Source organism: Notechis scutatus, chromosome 5 (genome assembly GCF_049901735.1).
Source record: "Notechis scutatus isolate UNSWTSFEM ecotype Mainland chromosome 5, rNotScu1.2, whole genome shotgun sequence".
Taxonomy (NCBI): domain Eukaryota; kingdom Metazoa; phylum Chordata; class Lepidosauria; order Squamata; family Elapidae; genus Notechis; species Notechis scutatus.
Genome location: NC_142013.1, coordinates 25,062,364 through 25,077,223, shown reverse-complemented (window position 1 = coordinate 25,077,223; position 14,860 = coordinate 25,062,364).

Genomic DNA, 14,860 nt, shown 5'->3' with positions numbered 1-14,860 from the left:
CAGCTCGATTCCTAGCAGCGCGAACCACTGCAAACCCAATAAACTGGGTCGGTCTTTGTCAACGACGGTGAGAGGTAGGGTTGCGGTGTGGTCTTTAAATGAGACTTGGGCGTGACTGGAACCAGCGACTGGAATCCGATTTCCTGGTAGTCCTTTAATATAAGTTTCTGAGTGCTGAGATCCTGGCGGAGGATGTCAGGGATCAGCTGCTTGAGGGTTTTCCAGGAGACCATTGATAGGGAAGACCCGGAGCCGACTTCCATAACACATGGTCGTTTTTCAATGGTGACCCTTACCCGGATTTTCCTCGCATCAAGGGATGAAGCGTGGCCAATGGTGATGGTCTGGTGCGCCTCTTCTCATCTGGTAGAGGTGACTAATGCTCGATTTCTGTTGTGGGGGTTCCATTGGTTGCTTGGGCGGTCCCAGTTTAACAGTGGGGTGCCTGTTGTCTGCTGGAAACTATTCTCTCTTCTGTTTGGGCTGGATCCTCGCTGGCTCCTGCAGACTTTTGCAATGTGGCCCCTCTTCCCACAGGAACGACAGAGGGCGTCTAGGAACTTGCAGTCTGACCGCGGGTGGTTTCCCGCATCCAGCACATTGATATGGGGGCTTATGACCCCGCTGGCCTCGCTGATCGCGCTCCGATCTGAGTCTATTGACTTCCTCTTCCTCACTTTCTGATGAGGATTCGAGGTCTTCATGGTGGGTGGTCATTGTGTGTCTCTCTGAGGGAAGAGCAGCGTCGCTGACGCAGTTGGCGATTGGTTCCATTCGCTCGGCGCATTCGGGCTGCTGACTTCCTGGTTGCTTCTGCTGCAGTAGCATCGGCTATGACATCTGCGAGGCGATGTCCCCTTTGCCATGATCTTGCTTTGGGTGGTGAGGTCTCTTAAACCCAGAACGACCCAATCTCTCATGGCTTCTTCCAGATTTGCGAAACCATAGAGTCCACCCAAATTTCTGAGGTTCGCTATGAATTCCCAACGCTTTCGCTTTCCTGTTGGTCCCTCTGGTAAAACCCGTGTCTCCTGATGAGGGTTGGCACCGCTGGGGCATAATGGGCCCTGAGGATGGGAGCAAGGGTATCCCAGTCCATTGTTTTGACTTCTGCCGGTTTGGCGAGTGCTTTTGCCATCTTGAAAACGGCGGGTCCGCAATGCGTTAGGAACACAGCTCATTTCTTGCCAGGCGTAGCATCCTTCAGGTTATTGGTTTCCAGGAACATTTGAAACCTGTCCATGTACAAGTCCCAGTCTTCGTTGGCTGGATCAAATGGAGCGGTTGGTATGGCGCCGCTGGTCATCTTGCCGCTATCGGTGTGCCCTCAGCCACGTGCTCTGTTAGTGTTCACGCGAGTGCTCAGTCAGCTCTATCGTCTCCGCATCCCATCCTCATCGCCAGTGTTAGATCTGGGAGAGTGGGCGCAAGAACGGAGACGAGGCATCGAATAGTGACTCCAACTCTTTATTAGTGACTTCAGAACAGAGTGAAATACTCAGGCAGTATCAGCTCCTTTTATAGAGCTGGCTGCTGTCAAAACATCCAATGATTTGAGTTTGCCGTGCTTGGGCGTCCAATTGCGGCGACCCGTTAACTAGCCAATCGGATTAGTCTAAAATGACCAATCACGATCGGCTATTCATGGACCAATCGAAAGTGCAGGATTACGAGCCTGCCGTGGAAGGAAAGCAATTAGAGTTTCAGGCTTACGAGCCTGCTAGTTCGGAACAAATTATATATTGTTTTGATAGCCAGTTGTATAAACCTATATTTAAGGCATCTAAATAAGTATTGCAGACTAAAATACGATCCTATTCCCATTAATGTACCATGTATCAAGACAGAATCATACACAAATACGGTACTGAATGGGCATCCAATGCCTTGGGGAAAAAAATTGTATGCTTCTTCTGCCTTATACTTTCCAATAAAATTCCTTGATGTTTTGTAAACTCTATGCAGACAATTTGTTATAAGAGTCAACTGAATAAATATCAGGAATATCCTATTAGAACAACTGTATTTTAAATGGGCTTGATCAGAGTCACTTTAATTGATGGCAGGCATGTACCAGTGTTGGTATTCTACCAATTCGGCCCAGTTCTGCCAAGCCGGTAGCAGCAATGAGCAGTGGAGACTAAACTGGTTCTCTCCACAACTCTGCTGTTGGACCCACCCGCTTGTCTGGCCTCCCATACTCACCTTCATTCCCTGCTTTTGAAGCATAGCTGCTTTGTGTGGCACAGCAGAGTGCCGCGCAGCAGCTGCTGAAGCAAATGGGAGAGTGCAGGCTTGCAGGAGGTGGGTTGGAATGCCTCTGCACCTGTGCAAACTATGCATTTGGCATGCATGCGCACGCAAATGTGTGCACGCACACAAAGTGTGCCCACCAAGCCACGCCCACCGAACCAGTGGTAAAACTTTTTGAATCCCACCACTGGCATGTACTGATTACTATTTAACATCAGTTTGAATGTGATTGGTTAATTCTGAAGCCAGCCACATCTCTACTTATAAGACAGTGCACACCTATGCAACCACATTATTGTACATTTTATTGTACAATATTTTCCCCTAAAGGACTTGAGTTTGTTTTTCAATTGTATTCTATAGCCCATATATTATATTAAAGGTGAAAAGACATTCTGAAGTAATTCACTTTGGTCTCATATTTTTTACATCTCAAAAACCTGGGATTTTAATAGGGGTGTATAGACTTTTTATATCCACTGTAAATTGCTAGAGGTGGGGAAAGTCATCACTGGTTTAGAAGCTGAAAGAATTGGTCTAAGTCACTGTGGAAATATGTGATGCAAATTAAACCCTGTGACAACTTCCAGTCATTTAACAGGATTGGAAAGGAATTAGCAAATAGCCTACCAAGCATGATAATTATATCAGCTGAAACAGGCAGAACTAGGATGTGATCAGTTTGGCTTCAGCTGTTATGCATGAAAAAGTTGTGGGAAGGAGAGGGCAATCCTTAAAAATAATGTAAGCTACTTAGAGTGCCATAATAGTTGCTTACAGCATTTAAATCCACTTTGAACATTAGCATTGTGAAAACTCAATAGATATTGCAAACTACTATCACAGAAAGTGTGGGTTTGTATGAGCATACAGTTATGTGACACCAGAAAAATGAATTTGCTTTTTCTATTACTTCAAATGAAAGGTGACAGATCAGGTTGAAAGAATGAGCACTAAGGATAAAGAAATTTTGGAAAAGTAAGAGAAACTTTTCATGACTGCAATAGTTGTCATTGGATCATCAACTAGGTACAGTATATCCACATAATTGATCTGTGATCCCAGTAGAAGAGAATATATGAAGCTCAGAATGGAACTGTGGAGTCCTTGGTATGTTCTGAGTTTGGTTGTTTGCTTGCAGATGTTTCATCATATGGGCTACTGTGTCCTTTAATTTACTTAAAGATGTTTTGGAGGAGTTTAGTTGGTCTATATCAGTGATGGCTAACCTTTTTGGCACCAAGTGCCCAAACCGCGCATGTGCACTCCCCAAATGCAATGCACGCACATCCCTGCACATGCATCCTACCCTGTGCATATGCATGTGTCACCTGCACATGCACTCCTCACATGCACCCCACCCCTGAATGCGTCCCGCCCTCTGTACATGTGTGGCAGAGACCTGAAGACTAGCTGGCTGGCAGGAGGCATGTGCGCATGCGTGGCAGAGCCGAGCTGGGGTGATGGCTCATATGCCCACAGGGATGGCTCTGTGTGCCACCTGTGGCACGCATGCCATAGGTTCACCATCACAGGTCTATATGCTATGATGATATATAATAGTCTTCTGGTTGTTTTTGAGATATTTCTGATGTATAGCAGTATAATCCTTTTTCATAGCTTGTGCTTGTTGTCCTCTAATGGATTGTGTGTTCAGGCACTTTTTTGATAAAGTTGCATGGGTATCCATTTGTTTATGTTGTATAAGCAATCTGTTTCCCTTTTTTGGTGTTTTGGTTTGCTGCAGTGAATTTGTATTTGTCTGAATGATGTTCTTGCACAGTTTCTCTTATGAGAGGTTGGGTTGTTACTTGGATAATGAAGAATTGGTTAAGTCATTTTTCAATAGATTTGTTTCTAATCTGCTATCAATTCCTCTACTTATAAGGATATCCAGAAAGGGGTAGTTTGTTTTCCTTTTCCCTTGTGAATTTTATTACTTTGAAGATATTGTTTATTGTTTCATGCATTTTCTCTAGTTCTTTTTTATTAAGATGTAGGTGCCCTCTACATACCAGAATCATTGATCCTTCTCATTTTTTATTGAGAGAATCACATTCATTTTGTAGTAAGAATGTCAAGCCTTAATGAAGCTTGTAGAACATGTGTCAACAGCAGTTCTAATTCAAAATTGTTTAATAATTTCATGGGGCTTTCCACTGTAGCCCAGTAATTCATGTAATTAGTTCTCTGCATATCTGGATTGAAAATAGGGACCAACATGATTCCTGTAGCCCTCTGATTTAAATGGGGTTATGCCAACACAGATATGTTTCTGAATTATTAGATACTTTTGCAATCATGCCGGCTGAGGATAATGGGGAGATGGTCCAACACATCTGGAAGACATGAGATTAGAGAAGGCTGCTTGAACTTTAAAATTAGCTGGTATTAAGATGTCAGTCAGAAACAGTATTTGAATTAAGAGTGACCTCTATGCTCTTTGGGTATATGCAAATAATCAGTATTTCCATTGCCAAAGCATTTAAACCCATTTTAAAATACATTTAAGATTATGGTGGGTAGCTGGAAGCATTTTCAAACATCATCAGAAACCCTAACCCTAACCCTAACCCTAACCACAGGCATATTTATATATTTGCTGGCCTCTAGTATTTTCAGAGAACCACTTATTTATGTATTTATCATACGGCATATCGTACATGGACCAGTGACTATATTAACATTTCACCTAGAAAACCACTACAGAATTACTAAACAATTGTCACTTATCCTTTCTGAATATTAGCTGAGCACAATCAGTGCCTGCTTGCTAGCCAATAGCTGCAAGTCTTATTTTGCTCTCTCTGTGCTAAGCACACATCTTTTCCAGCTCTTTATTTATTTTTAAATCAGTGTTTCCGTGTTTGAGCTGGTGATAAACTGAGGTGTCTTTCAAACTAATCCATGGTGACAAAGAGCTGTAGTGATGCAGTGGTTAGAAAGCAGTACTGCAGGCTACTTCTAACTGCCAGCTGCCAGCAGTTTGGCAATTCAAATCCTCCAAGGCTCAAGGTTGACTCAGCCTTCCATCATTCCGAGGTGGGTAAAATGAGGACCCAGATTATTAATATGCTGACTCTCTAAACCGCTTAGAGAAGGCTGTGAAGCAGAATATAAGTCTGCATTTAAATACTCAATCATGTCAACATGCTGTTGTGATCTGGAAATAGCCAAGAATCACCTGCATTATCACACCATCCCTTTAAATACAAGCTAGCAATATGCTGCTGTTTCTAAAGTAACATTTGCTGCATTAAAGCAGCATTTCCTTGTGCATGCATAACATGAACAAAGTGCAGAAATCAGAATTCCTTGCACTTGTAATCTCTTGGTTACAACTTTGTATGATTAATGAAGAATCAACTCACTCAAGTACAGCGTCAACATCATGCTGCCGTATGCTGAGCTGGAGATGCAATTAAACCAGTCTAGAGGCTGTAAAAGATTGGATAAAATAAAAGAGTCTGAAACTGAACCCTGAAAAGATGGAGTTAGTATGTATATATAAATTGTTCCTTGTAAAATCCTCATGTGATTCCAGCTCGTGCATTGGATTTAGATTGGGTCACACTCATCCTGAACAGTAAACCTATGAATTGGGGGAGGGAGAGTTCCTAATAGACTGATAACCCCTATTGGGGATCACACTGACTTTGAAGAATTTTTGGGTGGTGGGGAGTTCCTACCTGGATTCATAACACTTGCTTAATCAGTTGTGGTCAGTGAAACTTTTCTCCATTTTAACTGCTTTATAGTTGCAGTTCTTTTTGGAGGAAAATACCCTTATGATGTTGATTAATGCTCTCAGGATTTCTAGGTTAGACCATTTCTGGAGCTGCCTTTGAAGAAGCTTTTGTCCTTTTGTTCAATCATGTTCAATTTTCTGAGACTGCCTGGAAAAGTCCCTGCAGTTTTCTTTCCAAGGTTGTTCAGAAATAGTTGGCCATTGCTTCCTTTCTAAGGTTGAGGGGAAGTGATTGGCCCAAGGTCACCCATCTAGCTTTGGGTCAAAGGAAGAACTCATGATTTTCTGGTTTATAGCTAGATGCTTTAACCACTACATCAAACTGGCTCTTTTGAACAAACTGCAGTTTGTAAAAAAACAGTTGCCATTGATGAGAGAAGTTCCAACAGAATAATATTAGATTTGTAGACAATGGTCAATAAGAGGTTTCTATGTGCAATTGTAAATACTATAAAGTACTGTAAAGCCATTGATGGTTTGGCTCTCAATTATGTCTGAGATCATATCTCTCAAATAGAACCTATCAGTTCTATTTTTTTTCTTGTGGGGATGTGTGGGTTAGGTTTCCACACCATGTGAGGTTCAGAGGCTGGAGCCAACAGGTTGCATTATTTGTCTGTTGTTGTGAAATGATTTGCCCCAAGGTCAGTTTGGCCCCTTCACTGATGCATTTTATGAAAGCAGTTAAATGCTCTTATTCCACTTGGTATTTGAGAATTAGGGAATTGGCTTTGGATCTATAAATACATTTACACATGTCTGAGGGCTGTTTTTTAATTAATATGGGATTTATTGACTACTTTTATTACATTGTTATTGCTATAAGCAGCCCAAAGTCTTGAGATAGGGTGATATATATATTTTTGCAAGATCTCTTTTTAATAACAAAAATTGTTATACTCTTTATGGCCAGGGGCTGTAGTTAACATTCTTAAGCAGAGATTCTTTTTCCTGTTTCTGCTGTAGTGGGTAGATTTTTTTCTTGCTTTTGTAAACTATATTTTAGGGTCTTACTGACTTTTGGCAAATTCAGCAGTGTGGTAAGATTAACCAGCAACCAGTTCCAAAAGAAGGGAGAAGAGATTGGGAAAACAGGTTGCCCATATCTACTAAAAACAAAAAAAGGAGGTATAAGATGAACCTAGGATGAAAGGAAATTTCAATTAACTGATTGCCTCATTTGAAATATTGCAATCTGCTATAGAAATCTGAATATTCTAATGTATTTTCTGAATCCTCTAGCATCATAATGAATGTTCAAATATGTCTATTCACAAATATGTGAATAGACATATTTGAACAATATAATCCTAAGTAAAATGATAACTTAAGAAAATACTGGCTGGAACATGCAAAAGTTTCCTTCCAATTCTAAAACTGCTAGTAACTAGTAATTCAAGAATGATCCACAGAAAATTTGCCAGAATGATCCACAGAAAATTTGCCAATGTCTCATCTATAGTTTCTGGTTCACCTTGTTCCCAGCCCTGTGAAATATAATATTTGTATGGTCATTTAAATTATCAGGAAAGTGCTTACTCTGCCCACTTTCAAATTCTGTGGGTGGTTCACATTACATCAGCCATTCATTTGTGTAATTAAAAAAATAAAATATTATTTTAAAAATAAAGCAACAAAAATACAGAAAAAGGAAGCAATTGTATCTTCAGCCATGATATAACTGGCAATGGGCTGCCTGAGCAGATGCAGTAAAGGGTGGGGAGGAAACTAATTACGTAGGCAACAGAGGAAGACAACAGTTGGAAATCTGTTGAGGGAGAGAGCTACAAGATAGGGCTGCTGAGAAAGATTAAACACACTTTTTGAGATCTGTGGGAAAAGTCCTAGAGTTAATATGCTGAAACTCAAAGGGACTGAATACGAAGAATGAGAATGAATCATCCCTGGGGGGAACACCTCCCACCCATAAAGATCTGAAAGGAGCTATCAGTATGAAGTGAGATTTTTGTTTGCTTGCTTGCTTGTTTTAAAAGGATACTCTGTAATGGGAATGAAAGCTTGCACTAAAGACTATCGGTTATTTTAGCTATTCCAAATTAGGGAGATTAAGGATTACTCTTCCTCATACTTTATGCTTTCAGTATGTTTCTGAGTAAGTTTTTCTGAAACTGGGTCTCTCTTCCATGGGCAGAACCCAGATTAGGAAATTAGGAAAATCAAAGCAGATTGACACGAGAAAGTTCCTTCTGAATGGAGACCAACAGCATTTGAATCAATGTAGCTGTTTTCTATGTAAAGCAGAGATTTTCTAGAGCTGCAAAACTATCCATTCCCCCCTCTTCTAAAATAAATATTGTGGTAGCATGGGAAAAAATAAATAAAAGATATGATGAATGAAAGGGGGCTGTTCATATGATTATCTCTCTATAGTGAATATGAATCTCTTTAGAACTATAATGATCTTCTTGATCGTAGTGTTGGAAGAGTTTCGTCCCTGCCACGAGGTTGCAATACCGGCCCAGATCAAAGCGTCGGAAGGGCACCATAAACAGAGTTCAAGAGTTTTATTCAGAACACAAAGGAAAAGCATAAGTGCAGCTGATCCCTTCTGAAGAGTGCAAAACCATTTTACAGTCAGCGTAAACAAGTAATTTGTACATGTCTATTCTAGAAATTTAAAGTTTTACTTTCCTAATAAGGGCTGGCCTAATTTCTCACACACTAATTGGCATAATTTATTGTTGCTATGATCTTACCATTTGTTCTTACATTCTTTTTTCATCTATATAGCAACTGTTTTGCTTATGTATAATAGTAAGGAACTACTTTCTTTCTAAAATTGCATTTAGACTTTTTAATGACTAATAATTATTTACAGTTATAGCAATAATTATTTTCTAACACTATTGATGCCAAACTAGTCAACTGAATATAACTTGACCTGGGCAGGAATAAGTTTCATGCATAGGATGAACCAAGAAAGATATTGTCAAAAGCTAGATTGCCAAGAGATGTAAGTTCCCATTTTAAAATTTAGCAGTTTTTCTATTTTTGTTACTAATATATTTCAGGCAGCATTCAGTCAACAAGTCTTGACTTAGTACAATACAATATGCCAAAAAGCTTCTAATTTAACTTTAGCTATTTTTAGACTTACTGCTTTCAGTAGATCTTCAGAAATATGTCTTGTAAATTGACATTCTGACATGTAGGGTAATAAGCATGCAGTATCAACAGCTCTTAGATTCCTCTTTTCACTTCTGCAATGCATACTTTAAATGTTCATGATATTCACATCCTTTGTCATCTTTGAAATGGTGACAAGCTCCAAAATTCTGTTACAAAATCTAAACTTCGAAAATCCAATCAAGCAAGCAAAAGTGTTTTTATATTTCTGACACAATTTTAAGCCATTTGGCTTATCTCAGTTCCACAGTTACCTTTTCAGTAGAAGCTGTAGTGAAAGAAAACCAGAAACAAAAAGAACAAAAGATTTTTCTGACATTTTGTTGTTCCCTGTAGCAAATCAATGCAAAATAGTCACTAATATATAATCCTTCCGGTAATTCTGTAGAGAAATCTCTACTGGAATTTATGGTATACTTGAACAACATTGTATAATGGTTCTTACAAGCAGTGACTCATCCAGTTCTAACACTATTTAGATTTCAATTGAAAATATAAAGAAGATTTTGAATGCTACAAAGCAAAGCACTACTCTGGGGTATCTTCATGTTTTCAAGAATGTCTCAGGTTCCATATGGGATATAAAGACATTTTTGGTAGAGGGCTGTAACTTAATGCTTTGTCTGGAAGGTACCCAGAAAAAAGGCATAGATAAAAGGAATGGTTTGCTATAATGCCAGAGGGAGCAGTAGGAAGCAATCACATCAGAGTTACTTATTGTTGTATTGTTGAGTGTCTTATGACTAACTACATTCCCTATGGAAACTATTTTGTGAATTCATCATGGAAGCCATTTTGTAACTTCCAATTGTACAGCATCCTCTCAACATTTTAAATTCCTGTTACACTGTGAGAACATACCTTGTTCTTGATATTATTATTTGTCCCTTTGAGTCAATGTTGACTCTTAGTGACTGCCTGGAAAAAATCTCTGGAGTTTTCTTGACAAGATTTCAAATATGGTTGCCATTGCCTGCTTCCTAGAACTGAGAAAGAGTAACTAGCCCAAGGTCACCCACCTGGCTTTGGGCCCAAGGAAGGATTAGAACTCATGGTGACCTGGTTTCTAGACTAGTGCCTTAACCATCACACTAAACTAGATGTCTATTATAATTCAACAGTATAAGTTGTTCTCATGGCATGCTTATTAATCAGCCCTCATACATAATATTTCTCCTTCCACTTATCAGCACACAAAAAGCCATGGCAATACATTTATTTTAGCATTCTGTTGTGCAAAATACTGTAGCTATGTGAAAATTGCACCTTTTACTGATCAGATTTTCTGCATTTGTGTATTCATCTTAAATGGTCTCCCTTGGCTTTGAAGATGAAAGCACTTTTTTATATTTTTAGTCCTGTTAACAGTACAGAATTAATTTAAAACCTAAAAGGACAGAATTAATCCTTTTCTCACAGAATGATCAATTAGCAACAATATCTAGAAAGAGCTGATAAAGATTATTTAACACTTCTTATGGCTTAAAAAGGAACTAGCCTTATTTCCCAATAGATATTTGTATCTATCAAAACAATTGTTTGATATATTTTCTACAGGTAGTCCATGACTTACAACTGTTCGTTTAGTGACCATTCAAAGTTGCAACAACACTGAAAAAAATGACTTATGATGTTTTTCACATCTAAAACCACTGCAGCACTCCCATAGTCATTCAGATACTTGACAACTAATTCATGTTTATGACGGTTGCAGTGTCCTGGGGTCACGTGAACACCTTTTGCAACCTTCTGACAAGCAAAGTCAATGGGGAAGCCAGATTCACGTAACAACAGTGTCACTAACTTAAGAACTGCAGTGATTCACTTAACTGTGGCAAGAAAAGTCATAAAATGTGTCAAAACTCACTTAACAAATGTTTCCCTTAACAACAGAAATTTTGGGCTCAGTTGAGGACTGTCTGTATAACATTTGTAGGTTAAAAAAATATTGAAACAATACACATTAAAATGCATAAAGTTACTATAGGTCAAAGTTTTTCCAGGGGGACAATATTAAAATGATTGTTAAGATAAAGAAGAAAAACAATTCTCATATGATATTTACTGAAGGAAGGTCTGTGCCTAAAACACATAATGTTAGGTACTCCTAGATACCCTGATGATAGGTGCCATTGCAAAGAAGGCCAGCTTAGTCATGATGGCTAAGTAGATTCTCCAAATGGTTGTCATGGGGATCTAAAGATAGTTAATTTGCTAAAGACATTGAAAAGAAGGCAGACGCTGTTTCTAAGTTCCAACTGCCAAATTTTTCTTAAAAGCTCAGATGCCAAACTTGATGTTTAATAAGCACAGCAAAATACGCATTTTTGACGGAAAAATAGAGAGGATTGCAGGGAGAAAGAAAACTCATAGAAATCATATGTGTATTTACACAATACATATACATCCAGAATAGTATGTTTTCTTACATGCATAGTTGGATATATTATATCCAACTCTGCTGTCCCATAATACCAGCAGAACAAACCACCACCCCCAAAAAATTAAAAGATGACTTAAAAGTCTTCCAACCAATTAATAATAATAACTAGACAACCCATGCCCCATTGGGTTATTGTTTCAGAGATACTTCCTTTCCTGACCAGAGAAACAAAACAACCACAAGTAAGCCAAAAAGTAATGGGAAAGAAAGAGACATTCAACTTTGTGCCTGGAGTTTCCTTATGGAAAGCTGGCAGGCAGCATAAGAAAACATTTGCAAAAATATATTTTTGACAATATTCATAGAATCTGGATGCTCATATAGATCTGAAAAATAGTCAAAACAGTCTGCCTAGTCTCAAATAAATGTTACATGTTAACAATAATTGGAAGAGGGAAAGGCTAGTTCTTAGATAAAATGTTCATGTTATTTGGAAATGGAAAGGGGAAGCCTTAATTTCTTTTTCACAGGATGTTCTCTGTAATCTGGCACATAGAAGAAATGCTGGTGATGAATTCATTAACTCACCAGTCATCATCTTGAGAAGAAACCCAAACTCCAAATTTCATGACCACATTGGTCCTAATTTTGTTTGTCTGGCTTTTTTTTCTCTCTCTCTCTATTTTCTCTACTATGTAACAGAATTCTAAAGAAGTCAACAGCTTACACACACTTTTGTGATTTTTTTTTTTTTTTTGGCTTGGTTCTGATAAAAGTTTTGACCAAACCCATATTTAAGATTTTTTTTTCTTTGCCAATTGACGGTCTTTAAAGAAAAAAACTGGTGAAGTTTTCTAAAAGAGTTGGTAGTCATTTCCCATAAAATATGTTTTGTAAAAATTGCATGTTAAAGTACTTACCTTTCAGAGATAAATGAAAATTTTCTTCTAGAAAATAAGTGAATTCTTTCCTATAGATTGTAAATAAGCTCCTTAATTGGCAGAAGTGGGCCAATGGTTTCTCAGGAAGAGTTGGTTTTAAGAGACAGCAGATTTATAAGAGGCTGAATTAGGACCTTTGAGTATAGCACAGTTTTCTTTCCCAAGTTGCAGTCTTTAGAATTTTATCTATAATATCACTGAATGAGAATCTCCTCACTCAAATTATCGTTGTTCCCTCTCAGGTAAAAAAAATCTATCTACTACTAAAGCTCATTAGTCTGTAACCTGTAACTGGGCAAAATGGTCATAGGGCAAAACGTTTTCAACCAAGAAATGTCAAAAATGGACTAATTTACAGAATGAATTCAAAATCCAGGATCCCTTATTCCAGTATACAGATAGTCCTTGACTTATGACCATAATTGAGCCCAAAATTTATGCTGCTAAGTGAGACAGTTGTTAAATGAATTTTGCCCCATTTTCTTGCCCCAGTTGTTAAGTGAATCACTACAGTTGTTAAGTTAGTAACACAGTTGTAAAGTGAATCTGGCTTCCCCATTGACTTTGCTTATCAAAAGGTCACAAAAAGTTATCATGTGACTCCAGGATACTGCAGCAGTCATAAATATGAATCAGTTGCCAAGTGTCCAAATTTTGATCAATGTGATGATAGTTGGTTCTCCAAGTTAAACAGAAAGTAGCAATCAGCTATCTGCAACCTGTGATCTACATGTATAGAATATTTACAAAAATAACAAATTGCTGTGCTTAGTCCTCCTATACATAATTTATGGGAAATGGAATAAGAGAATGTGAAAAAGCTTATGAGCTTCTTGCCCATTTTGTATGCATAGCACTTTGCTCCTCCTCTTCTATAAACAGGGAATAGAAAACCATCTGCAACTGGAGATAAGGGTATGACAGACTAGGTTATTGTTCTTTCCCACATTTTCTTCTGCATCTTTAATTTGACTTAAGTACAGTCATCCCTGTTCAAATATACACGGAGTACATATGTGAAATAGTGTTCCAATGAACTAATACCTACCTGATTTAGGCAGTTAATCCATATTGTGATAGATAACTAAGTCTGATATCTGAAAATGCAATGAATTCCACATTCTACTTGTCCTTGGCTTCAGTTTCCAATTTCATTCAATCTACATTCCAGCTTGAAACCTTCTTATATGTTTTTTTTTTTTTTTCTGGAGAAATCATTCCACAGTTGTGGTGCCACTGCTGAGATGGAGGGTTCTTTGGCTGCTACCTGCAAGGGGAATCTGGCTAGGACCTCTGATGATAGTATTTCCAGTGGGCTTGTAAAACAAGGCAACCTATGAAATGACATGCAACATGAACTCTGCATGGAAGTATGAATCTATGTGTAAAGTGCTAATCCAAAGAACTATATTTATATATTCATAAACCATTCTTTCTAGAATAAAAATCAAAAATATCAAAATAAAAAAACATAGAATCAAAGTCACATGAAGTAATAGTACCCCTTTATAAAGCCTTAGTAAGACCACACTTGGAATACTGCATCCAATTTTGGTCACCACATTAGAAGAAAAAAAAAGATGTTGAGACTTTGGGGGAAAGTGCAAAGAAGAGCAGCTAAGATGATTAAAGGCCTGGAGACTAAAACATATGAAGAACGGTTGCAGGATTTGGGTTTGGCTAGTCTAGTGAAAAGAAGAACTAGGGGGGACATGATAGTAGTATTCCAGTGTTTGAGAGGCTGCCACAAAGAGGAGGGATCAAAGCACCAGAGGGAAGGGCAAGAAACAATGGATGGAAACTAATCAAGCAGAGAAGCAACCTAGAATTGAGAAGCAATTTCCTAACAGTGAGGACAATTAACCAATGGAACAGCTTGCCTTTAGACATTTTGGGTGCTTCATCACTGGAGGATTTTAAGAAGAGACAATCACTTGTCTAAAAAGGAATAGGATCTCCTGCTTAAGGGGGCTGGACTTGAAGACCGCCAAGGTCACTTCCAGCTCTATTCTGATTCTGATTCTTTCTTCAATGAATACCATTCAAAGCAACTAGTCAGAATAAAAAATTTAAAAGCGGAAATAAAATATAAGCATAAAAATATTATTTAAAACAAGAGTAACAGCAACTACCCACTTCAATATCTGATTAGCTAGTATATCTATTGCATGGCCGTACATAAACGTAATATGGTCTGCCAGCAGAAGTCTAGCAGAATTCTAAAGCTTATGTTCATTTAGGTTAAAAAGAAGAGGGCTGAAGAACATGTCAATTTTACAACAACATGTAAATTATGATTCCCGATATATCCACCACCTTGGTCAATAATGCACAATGCCAGAATGACAGTTTAGCAACAATATGCCAATGTCATTTTTTTTTATTTTT